Genomic DNA, 10,210 nt, shown 5'->3' on the forward strand with positions numbered 1-10,210 from the left:
ACCATTGTTTTTCTCTTGATTTAACACTGTAAAGTACTTATCTTAGCACATAGGAATTCCGTACATAATTGTTGTTTATCCAGATCTCAGCCATTGGCTCCACCCTTATTTTACTCCTGTCTACCCATCCAGGAACAAAGAAATGCAAAATATAATGTGATGTCAGAACTACAAAGGAAAATGAAGTGCATATTTACAGGTGAATGTTATCTTTAAGAACTACTAGAGTTGGGTAAAAATCCCTGCCTCTGAATCTCCTAGCTATAGCCCAGTAAGAAGAAAACACATTTGTAAAAAGTATGTTGTAAGAAAGAAAAAGAAGATCTTTATTAACTATATGACCTTGGACAAATTAAATCATTCTTCTGTGCCTCGGTTTCCTCATAAGTTAGATGAGAATGATGGAAGTTAACTTCTTTATATAGCCATGTTATGAGGATTAAATAAAATATGCCAGTGTTAGTAAAACATGTAGAACAGTGGCTGGCACAAAGTAAGCACAGTTTAAGTGTTTTTAAAATGAAATGTAAAATAATTGCTGAGGAAATTTCTCAGGGAATGTCAAGTTTCACCCAGTACCTAATTTTAAAGGATAGTTCTCATTGGGAGCATTACCTTATCAACGGGACGGTGAGAGGCAAGGTAAAAATGTTCACTCATGACTTCTCTATTGCAAATGCACTTTCAGAATTCGTGGGATGTTTTCTTGGCCCATTCCTCAATAAGCACCAAGGACAGAATGTTGAACTCAGGGAAAGCAATTTTGCAGCAGGCCGAGATAATACATTCCGAACTTGCAATGTCTGACGATCAGGCTTTATTTCTGGGTTATAAAGAAATGGATGGGCTCACTTCCTTCAACTAACCCTTCATAAATATCACTTCTCTTATCTGGGCATTTTATAAGTTGTGCAGTGGAAGCATGGGGGGATAGTCTCTGCTAGGGCTTTACATGAAAATGCTGCATCCTGCTGATAAAGCCTGGGATTCAGTGCAGCATTTGCTGACCAGTAGCAGACACACATGCTCTCACATTACTAACTATGCCACAGCTGACTGCGTGACCTTGGGCAACTTACTTCACTTCTTTGGACCCTGAGTTTCACTCTCTGAACCTCTGCAATCTCAAAACGGGGCTTTTGAGGATGAAGGAGATGATCCACGTTGCATTAACACCATGAGTGATTACCTAGTCAGCAGTGATGCCACATGGGGACTCTGACTTTTAGTGACTGTGCTGAGCTTCAGGCTCTGCCGTAGGGGTAGCAGGGGCACCTTTCTTATAAGGATTAAAGGGGTATAGTAGGGGCACCTTTCTTATAAGGTTGCTGCAAGGATTAAATACAAGTATGAAACATAGTGATTAACACATGTTATGTGTTTAATAAAGGTTACTTGTTATTAAGCTTTTTCAAATGCCTTTTAAGTACTGTAACAATTCATTTTAATTGAATTAGCACTTACTAGAAATGGCATATTTTGGGGACAGATTTTTTTGTGTAAAGTTTTCAGCAATGTTTTAAGAAAAAAAATGCAAGTTATTCATGTAAACTTCTATTATAGAAGCAGTACTTGTGCATTGTTCAAGATTAGAAAATGCCATGCAAGCAAAAATACCAAATACAACCAAACATTCCCACAGTACAGAGATTATCACAGTAACACCCTAGCATATATTCACTTACACTTTTCCTGTGAATAAACGAGGGTAATACTGTATATGCATTTTAAAGACTTTTTTTGGAGCGATTTTAGAGCACTTTTATGTTCATAGAAAAATTGAGAGGAAGATAAAAAGATTTCCCATCTACTCCCTGCCCCCACACATGCATAGCTTCCCCCATTAACAATGTTGCTCCCCAGAGCGTGAACATGTGTTACAATTGATGAACCTATATTGACACATCATTACCACCCAAAGTCCATAGTTTACATTAGGGTTCACTGTTGGTGTAGATTCTGTGGATTTGGTCCATATATAATGATATGGATCCACTATGATAGTATCATACAGAGTCTTTTCACTGCCTTAAAAATCCTCTGTAATATATTTTTGACAATATAAGACCACACTGTAGACATTGTTTTATTATATGCTTTTTTCAGTTGACTGTCTTGGGTCTTAACAGATCAATAAATTTTATCTCACCTAATAATCGAGACATAATAAAATATTTTCAAATGTCCTGATTTTGTTTTTCATAGCTGATTTGTCCAAATCAGTATCCAATTCAGAACTACACAAGTGCTTGTGTTTCAATAATTTTTTATTTGTGCTTTGATCAGTTCTATTTCGGTCTAATTTATACACAGTAAAATGCAAAAATCTTAACTTTACAGTTCATTGAGTTTTGACACATGTATAATCCTATGAAATCAACATGAAAATGAAGGTTTAGAATACTTCATTATTTCCAAAGCTTCTGTGTGTCCCAGTTTCAGCCCATTGCTCCTCCAGAGACAACCACTCCCCTGATTTCCATCATCATAAATTAGCTTTGACCTTTCTTGTACTATATCTAAATGGAATGATTCAATATTTACTCCTCCTATGTGTCTGGCTTCTTTCACAAAACATTGTTTTTGAAATATATCCAATTTATGTGTATTAATAGTCCATACTTTTTATTGCTAAGTAGAATTACATTGTATCAATATACCATGTTTATCCAGTCTCTTGTTTTGGTTTAATAGTGGTACCAAATCCTAGACACTCCTCCCACTGAATATATCTCCACACTTGAATTTGGGTTCTGTGGCTACTTGACAATAGAAACTGGTAATTTCTGCTTCTGTCTCTTGGGACACTTGTCTTTGGAACACAGCTGCCATACTGGGGGGAAGCCCGTGCAGTGCTGCGGCGATGCCCCCATGAAGAGGCCCAGGCAGAGAGGGTCTGCAGCCCCCAGCAGTTTTCAATTTTTTTTAATTCATTTTTTTTCCTGTTTGAAAATTTGAATTTTATTTTTTAGTTTACAGGTCCCTCATAAAATCCACCATCTCTTAACCTGTCCAATTTATCTTTTTTTTCCGATTAGTTAACATATTTAGAACAGTTGTTTTAAAGTCTTTGCAGATTTCTATATCAGAGTCATTAGCAGGTCTGCCTTTATTGAATCTCCTTCTATTGGTTATGGGCCAGTTTGCCTACTTCTTTACACGTAAGTTTGTTTCTATACCAGTCACTAAAGAATAGAGAAATATTATGCTTTTCCTCTCTTTTCTTTTCTCCTGGGGGTGGGTAGCATGAGAACTTTCTTCAGTCTGGAAGCCAATGCAGGTTTATTTTAGATTCCACTTAATTCTATTGGGTCAGGGCTGGACTTCAGCAGCAGTTTAGTTTGAGCTTATGTATGATTTCACATTTGATTTGGAGATTTCACTTTGCCCTTCAGCTCAACCCCCAATTTCTTTGCTACTGTTGCTACAACTGAGGGCCAAATAAATCCTGTTGATCCTCCCAGGATTTGAACTTGAAGGGGGTTGATTTTTCAGCTTAGTTGGCTATGATTCACTTACAGATTCAAATTTTGCAGTGGCCTGGGATCTGAACACCACAAAATGGCCAAAATTCCTTGTCTATTAACCCTATCCCCATAACTATTTCTGCTACTTTCAGAAAAATTCCTAGGGGGTGAAGAGGTGGAGATATGTTGGCCTGAACTATCATTCTATTTGAGCCCGTACAGATCGCACCTCCGTTTACCCGCCTCACTGCTGCTACAGCGCGGCTAGTTTTCCCCCGCCTCCCTCTCCCATCTATGACTGCTCTTCCACATATCCAGTCAGCTGGGAGTTGGCCGCTAGGTGTGGAAGCATCTGCAGCTCTTGCTCGTCTCTCTCTGGAATTTAGCTCATTAAGGCTTCTTTGCATTTGCTGCTCTTTGATAGCTTTATAGAAAAGTGATTTTTTTCCCCCTTGTTGTTACCATGGGAATGATGGTCTTTTCCACCATTCCACATCCTAATCAGAAACAGAGCTCCCCCAACAACTTTAGAGCGGTTATTCTTTTCTGATTATAAACTTTGGAATCAGTTCTGCCATTTACAAGGTTTGTATCACAGAATTCCTTTAAATATTAAGCAGACAGTAGAAGGGTACTGGATAGGCAGTTGAAATTTCTGAACCACCAGATCTACCACTTACTAGTTTTTGCAATTCTCTGCATGTTTTTTGCAAGGGAGAAATGATTGACAGTGAGATATCAACAGACACAGGCAGAGGACATGAATCCCTTTAATGTAAGTAAAGGATAAAGGATTTAACTGCATGGTGAGGGGTATACCAAGCAGCATTCTTCCTTTTGGAGGAGCAATTTCCATGCCCTTAGAGTGCCTGGAACAAGGCTTGTCAGCCAGTAACAACCTGTCAACGGAGAGGCTCTCTTTAGGCAGGTTTTTCAGGAAGCTCAACCTGGGTCCATAAAGAAGGCCATTCTGCCTCTTTCCTTATATGGAGAAGCACCCCCCCTCCCCCCACCGGCATTCTAAATCTGTTATGTACTCACCCTGCTGCTCTGGGGAATCCAGGTGAAACCTTAAACTAACCCTCTCAGGTGTCCTGGGGATGTTAGATCCATCTTTCATCACTTTGGTGCGCGTTGGCCCTAAAGTGCTTCTGGGAACATTCAGTGGAGGGTGTGGAATCAAAGATTGCTTCTATCATTCCTGGGAACCGGTCATCCCACACAGAAATGGGCTTCAGGCCTGTCTCAAGTCCTACCTTGACACATAAGTAAGATATTTAAATTCTCTCAGCATCTGATTGCATATATTAAATATGTGCAGGTTTTGCATATTAATTACACCTCATAAAGCTGTAAAAGATAAACTCCATCAGCATTAAGTTTCTCACAAATAAGGTGGACTTAATAATAATACCTAACTCACTGCTAGTGATAGTAAAGATAATAGAGGAGAACTTGATTTGAAAAATGTAAACAGTGATCTAATCCTACTGAGATATAAGATTTCATAGGGCTTTCGGCTTTGGATGTGACATAATGATAGCATTATCCATTTGCAAATCCTATTATGTAAACAAAACTTCAGGTAATTTTATTAATAGGTTTGGCTACTTCAGGCTCTTAGATGTAGACGCTGAGTATAAGCGATAGAGGAGTAAAGAGAGAAATGGGAAAAATTTGATGTGGTCCAGATTTAGCTGAAGTTTTTAGTATGGAAAGGTGTTTCACTTTATACTTTAAGTGACTGGAACTTGTAAGAGAGGAGTTTTTTACTCTCCAGCTTTTTTCCAAAGACATACTGTTCTAATTCTTCTTGTTTTGGTGCCACATCTATTTCTGCATCTTTCAGTAAAAATATTTTAGAGCTAAATGAATTATGTTTAAAGTATATTTAATGTTGATGGATGTTTACTATTGCTATTTTTTGAGATTAGTACATTTACCCATCTATAATACATCTCCAAAAGTAATTATTTTGTAAAGTTGCACTGAAAAACATTTATTTTGACAGGAGAGATACAAATAGCCAACAGTTATATGGAAAGGGGCTCAACACCACTAATCATCAGGGAAATGCAAATCAAAACCACAGTGAGATATCACCTCACGCCTGTAAAGATGGTATAATAATAATAATGATGATGATGATAATAATAATAATAATAATAATAATAATAATAATAATAAAGCCAAACCAAACCAAAACAACAACCAAAAAACAAAAGATAACAAGAATTGGGAGGATGTGGAGAAGAGGGAACCTTTGTACACAGCAGGTAGAACTGTAATTGGTGCAGCCACTATAGAAAACAGTATGCAATTCCTCAAACAATGAAAATAGAACTACCATATGATCTAGCAGTTCCAGTCTGGGTATGTATACCCAGAGGAAATTAAATCACTATTTGAAATAGATATCTGTATCCCTATGTTCACTGCAACATTATTCACAAGAACTGAGACAGGGAAGCAGACTAAATGTCCATCAACAGATGAATGGATGAAGAAAATGTGGTATAAACCTAAAGTGGAATTTTATTCAGCCTTAAAAAAGAAGGACGTACTGCTATATGTGACAACATGGATGAACCTGGTGGACATCATGCTAAGTGAAATAAGCCAGGCACAAAAGGATGAATACTGCATGATACCACTTGGAACGAGGAATGTAATTACAGAGGCAGTGAATGGAATGGTAGTTGCCAGGGGCTTAGGTGAGAGGAAAGAAGGAGGTATTAGTCAAAGAGAATAAAACTTCATTTATACAAGAAGAATAAGTCCTAGAGATCTACAGTACAATATAGTGTCTGTAGTTAAAAATACTGTATTGTATACTGAAACATCTGCTAGAAGGATAGATCTTATGTTAAGTGTTCCTATCATACACACACAAAATAATAGGAAGTGCACTTTGAGAGGTGATGGATATGTTTATGGCATAGATTGTGGTGACGGTTTCATGGGTGTATACTAATCTCCAGACTCGTGAATTTGTATGAATTAAATATGTACAGCTTTTGGTGTATCACTCATACCTCCGTAAAGTGGTTAAAAAAAACAAGGAATGTATTTATTTTGCAATTTGCCTTGTAGCATCTACCTAACAACCACTTGTAGAAGTATTTCAAGTGCTCCAGCTTTTAATAAGTTACAGTCTGATATTTATATGAAATAGATTCAGGTCCTGAAAGCAGTAATACCCATATGTTGATTCATACACATGAATACTTGCTGATATAGAGAGACCATTGTTAGATGTGGTCAGTTTTAAGATTAGTCCTTCTCCTCCAGGATATTACGATCTATGAGACTAATGTGAGGTGTGACCAGGGTGAGTCACAAGGGATGCCAGGTGTTAAATTTTGCTGCAAATGAATCCCAGGATATCTCCATTCTTTTGCAAAGAAGTGTCAAAGCAAAAATTGTACAAGACAAAGTTTAACAGGCGAAAGACTTTATTCAAGGCTGTTGCAACAGAGGAGACAGGCCAGAATTAAAGTCTGAACTAATTTCTGTGAAACAACAGCTGGGAGGGTTTTTAATAGCTGGGGCTGAAGGGATCATAGGCCATTTGTGTTTGCTAATTGGCCTTCCCCAAAGGAAAAGTAAACTTTCCCTTACTTTCATGATAGAAGGTAGTTTTACAACTTGGAACAAAGTGCCAGGGAAGGTAGGCTCCAACCTTCCCAGGAAACTGGGGAGAATAGGATGCTTTCTCCCTTGATGTTAACATTTCAAAGAGATGGCTTCCAGCTCCTTGTAAAGACATTCCTGGATTATAAAACGAGCAAGAGGCCTTTAAAAGGATTTACTTATCAAAGGGGCAGAGAAGGAATTTGCAAGTTTTCTACAGAAAATCCTCTGAGGAAAGGGAAGTCAGGGCCTAGAGTCAGGGAGGCCTGTCTGAAGTTTAATCAAGCTCAGGTGAACCGTCAGGTCCTCCTGGTCATCTGCATGTTTGAAAGTTGTACATAAGCCATATTGTGGTCACATTCATTTTAATTCAATAAAAATATGACAACAAAACAGCACCTGATAGAACTTTACACTTGGCAAACCATTTCTCGTATGCCATTTCTTTTTATCTTCGCAGCCACCCTATGAATAATGTTGTTGGAAGCTGCATCTGGGGAGGTCTCTCCCTGGGCTCTAGGTGAAACCTCATCTTGGAATTAGGAGGGTCTTGACTCTGATTGAGAAAGAATTCTCAACCAGGTCGGACAAGTGTAGGTAAGGAAGGAATTCAGTAAAGTGAGAGTAGCAGTGAAATGTCAGCAGGCGTGCAGGCAGCAGAGCGCAAGGAGGAACAGAGGCAGGAAAGGGAAGCTCAGTGAACTCCTGCTCGGCATGGGGCAAATCCCTTACCAACTCCCATAGCCAGGGTCACCGGGCATCCAGTGTCCCCTTGAATCTGCATGGCGTGGGAACTAAGCCCCTACCACGCCAGGGTCTGGGGGAGCCGCAGAGCACTGGATGGAGTGGGATTATGTTCTGAAAGCTTCCCAAAGGCAAAGAAAGGAGATTTTTGGGAAGGCTGCTAAAGAGCATGATCGTATAGCTGCAGTCCTGTCTGGGTCACCCAGGCGATGGTAACAGGCAAGCTCAAACCAGAGATCTCAGTAGCCCTTCCCTATGTGTCTGAAGTAGGAGAGAGAGAGAGAGGGAAAGAGAGAGAGAGAGAGGCTTATGTCTAAAAAACTGAATGAAATGGCAAAGTAACAAAACACCACCGGAAGAGTACTGAGACAAAACGCATTAAGTTGAGCAGTGAGAAGTCTTTATCTAAGGCAAAGTGCACACTCGAAGAAAGGGGGGTGCAGGCAACTTCAGAGAGGAGGCACACTTAAGGGCTTAGGGTTCTGTCTTTTAAGGCTTTTAAGAATAGGGTTAAAGGGCTGGGGGAAGTGTAGGCTTGACATGTGGTCTCATGATGTCTGAGATGTTATGTCACCATCCATGGTCTGTCATCTAGATATTCTGTAGATAAACTTAACACAAGGAATTTATTGATCCTATTCTTCTTAAAGTTAGTGATTACACTCAAGCTTTGGGAACATATCATTTAGGACTACTTTCCCTGCTTTAAGATAGGGTAGGTTTTTGGCTAATCACTATAAAATGTTAGGAATCTTACCTCCTCACTCCCTGGGTTTTAAAATGGAATCTTAGCCACAAGACGGAGTCCCTTCTGTTCTTACTATACTGTTTATATCTTGGCATTTTCATCATAGGCAGGAAAAATTAAACATGATGCTTGTCCCATGTCCCTGCCCTACATCAGTATATAATTATTATACCCAATCTGTATATGAGAAACTTGATTCTCAGAAATGTTGAATGAATTAACAGAATCATGTAGCTGCTAAATGGTAGAGGAGCTGTTTTAAGGCATCTGATTCCAGTGCCCTTTCCAATCTGTACTTCTTATTTAAGGGAAATTTGTGATAAATTCATTGGAAAAACAGAGGAAAACAATTCCTCTAACATATTTTTTGATTTGAGGTTTTGTGTTTTGTTTAAGTTGTATTAATATGTAGCTAAGCAAAACAGATAACATTTGGAAGATGGTAAGTGGAGGGTCAGTTCAATTCCCTATTAAAAATGAGGGTGGCGAATCTGGGAGAGCATTATACAGTGTAGGGACCAAGGGTAGGCTGCCCCAAGACGTGCCCCTGTGACATGCAGATCATTTTGAGCTGAAAAGCCATCAAGGACCAAAGACTCGGAAGGATACTTTGACCTCCATCCCACAACCTGAATAAAAAGAATTTAGGTGGAGAAACTACTCCAGGGGGTGAGCTATCACCATAGACAGCTATATTATAATGTAAACTACATGTGATAGAGGGATGTAAGTCTGTCAAAATTTCTGTGTCCCATCGTTTCTGTGTGGCCCATCAAGTATTTTTTTTTCTCAAACATTTACTCTTTTCATATTCTGGTGAGCTGCTACCCTTTTCCTTTGAAGTCTCAGACCTCTATCCCTGCTTTTCCTTGCTCCAGGGTGACATATATACCTCCCTCTCCCTGACTGTCTTTGGAACCCATGTCTGTGGCTTCCCCATATGTATGTAATTGAAACTTTGGTTTTTACTCCTCTTAATCTGTCTGATGTCAACTTGGTTCTTAGACCAACTAGAAGAAGCTCAAGGGGTAGAGGAAATTTCTTCCTTCCCAACAGTACAAAAGGTAACTCATGAAAGCCAATTTTTATTTGCTGTGAATGTATAGTAGCTAAATTATTTTTTCTTATGACTGAGGTGGAGCAGAGACATGCAGCAAGCATCATGATTGATTTTTCCTGCCTATGATGAAAAATGCCAAGATATAAATAGTTAGTATATTAAGAACAGAAGGGACTCCATTCTAAGGCTAGGATTCCATTTTAAAAACCAGGGAGTTAGGAGGTAAGATTCCTAACATATTTTATGGTGATTAGCCAACAACCTACTCTATCTTAAGGCAGGGCAAGTAGTCCAAAATGATACGTTCCCAATGCTTGAGGGTAACCATCATCTTGGACAAGAATAGGACAAATAATTCCTTGTGTTAAATTTATTTTACAGAATATCTAGAAGGCTGACTATGGATGGTGACATAATGTCTCTCACTGGAGATAGGCATCATGAGACCACATGTCAGCCTATGCTCCCCTGGCCCTTTACCCCATTCTTGAAATCCTTAAAAACCCAAATCCTAAGACTTTAGGTACACTTCCTCTCTGATGTTGCCTGCACTCTGGT

At 39.0% G+C, this 10,210-nt stretch overlaps 1 long non-coding RNA gene across 3 annotated transcripts in view; it reads left to right on the top strand.

Annotated features, from left to right (window-relative positions):
- The window catches only part of LOC140847223 (uncharacterized), a 111,853-nt gene that overhangs the window by 87,883 nt on the left and 13,760 nt on the right, over positions 1-10,210 (top strand). For all 3 annotated transcript variants that reach the window (XR_012126982.1, XR_012126984.1, XR_012126983.1), the window contains one exon: positions 133-199. This is a non-coding gene — a long non-coding RNA (uncharacterized lncRNA). The remainder of the gene's footprint in view (positions 1-132; positions 200-10,210) is intronic.

The sequence above is a fragment of the Manis javanica genome, chromosome 17 (genome assembly GCF_040802235.1).
Source record: "Manis javanica isolate MJ-LG chromosome 17, MJ_LKY, whole genome shotgun sequence".
Taxonomy (NCBI): Eukaryota; Metazoa; Chordata; class Mammalia; order Pholidota; family Manidae; genus Manis; species Manis javanica.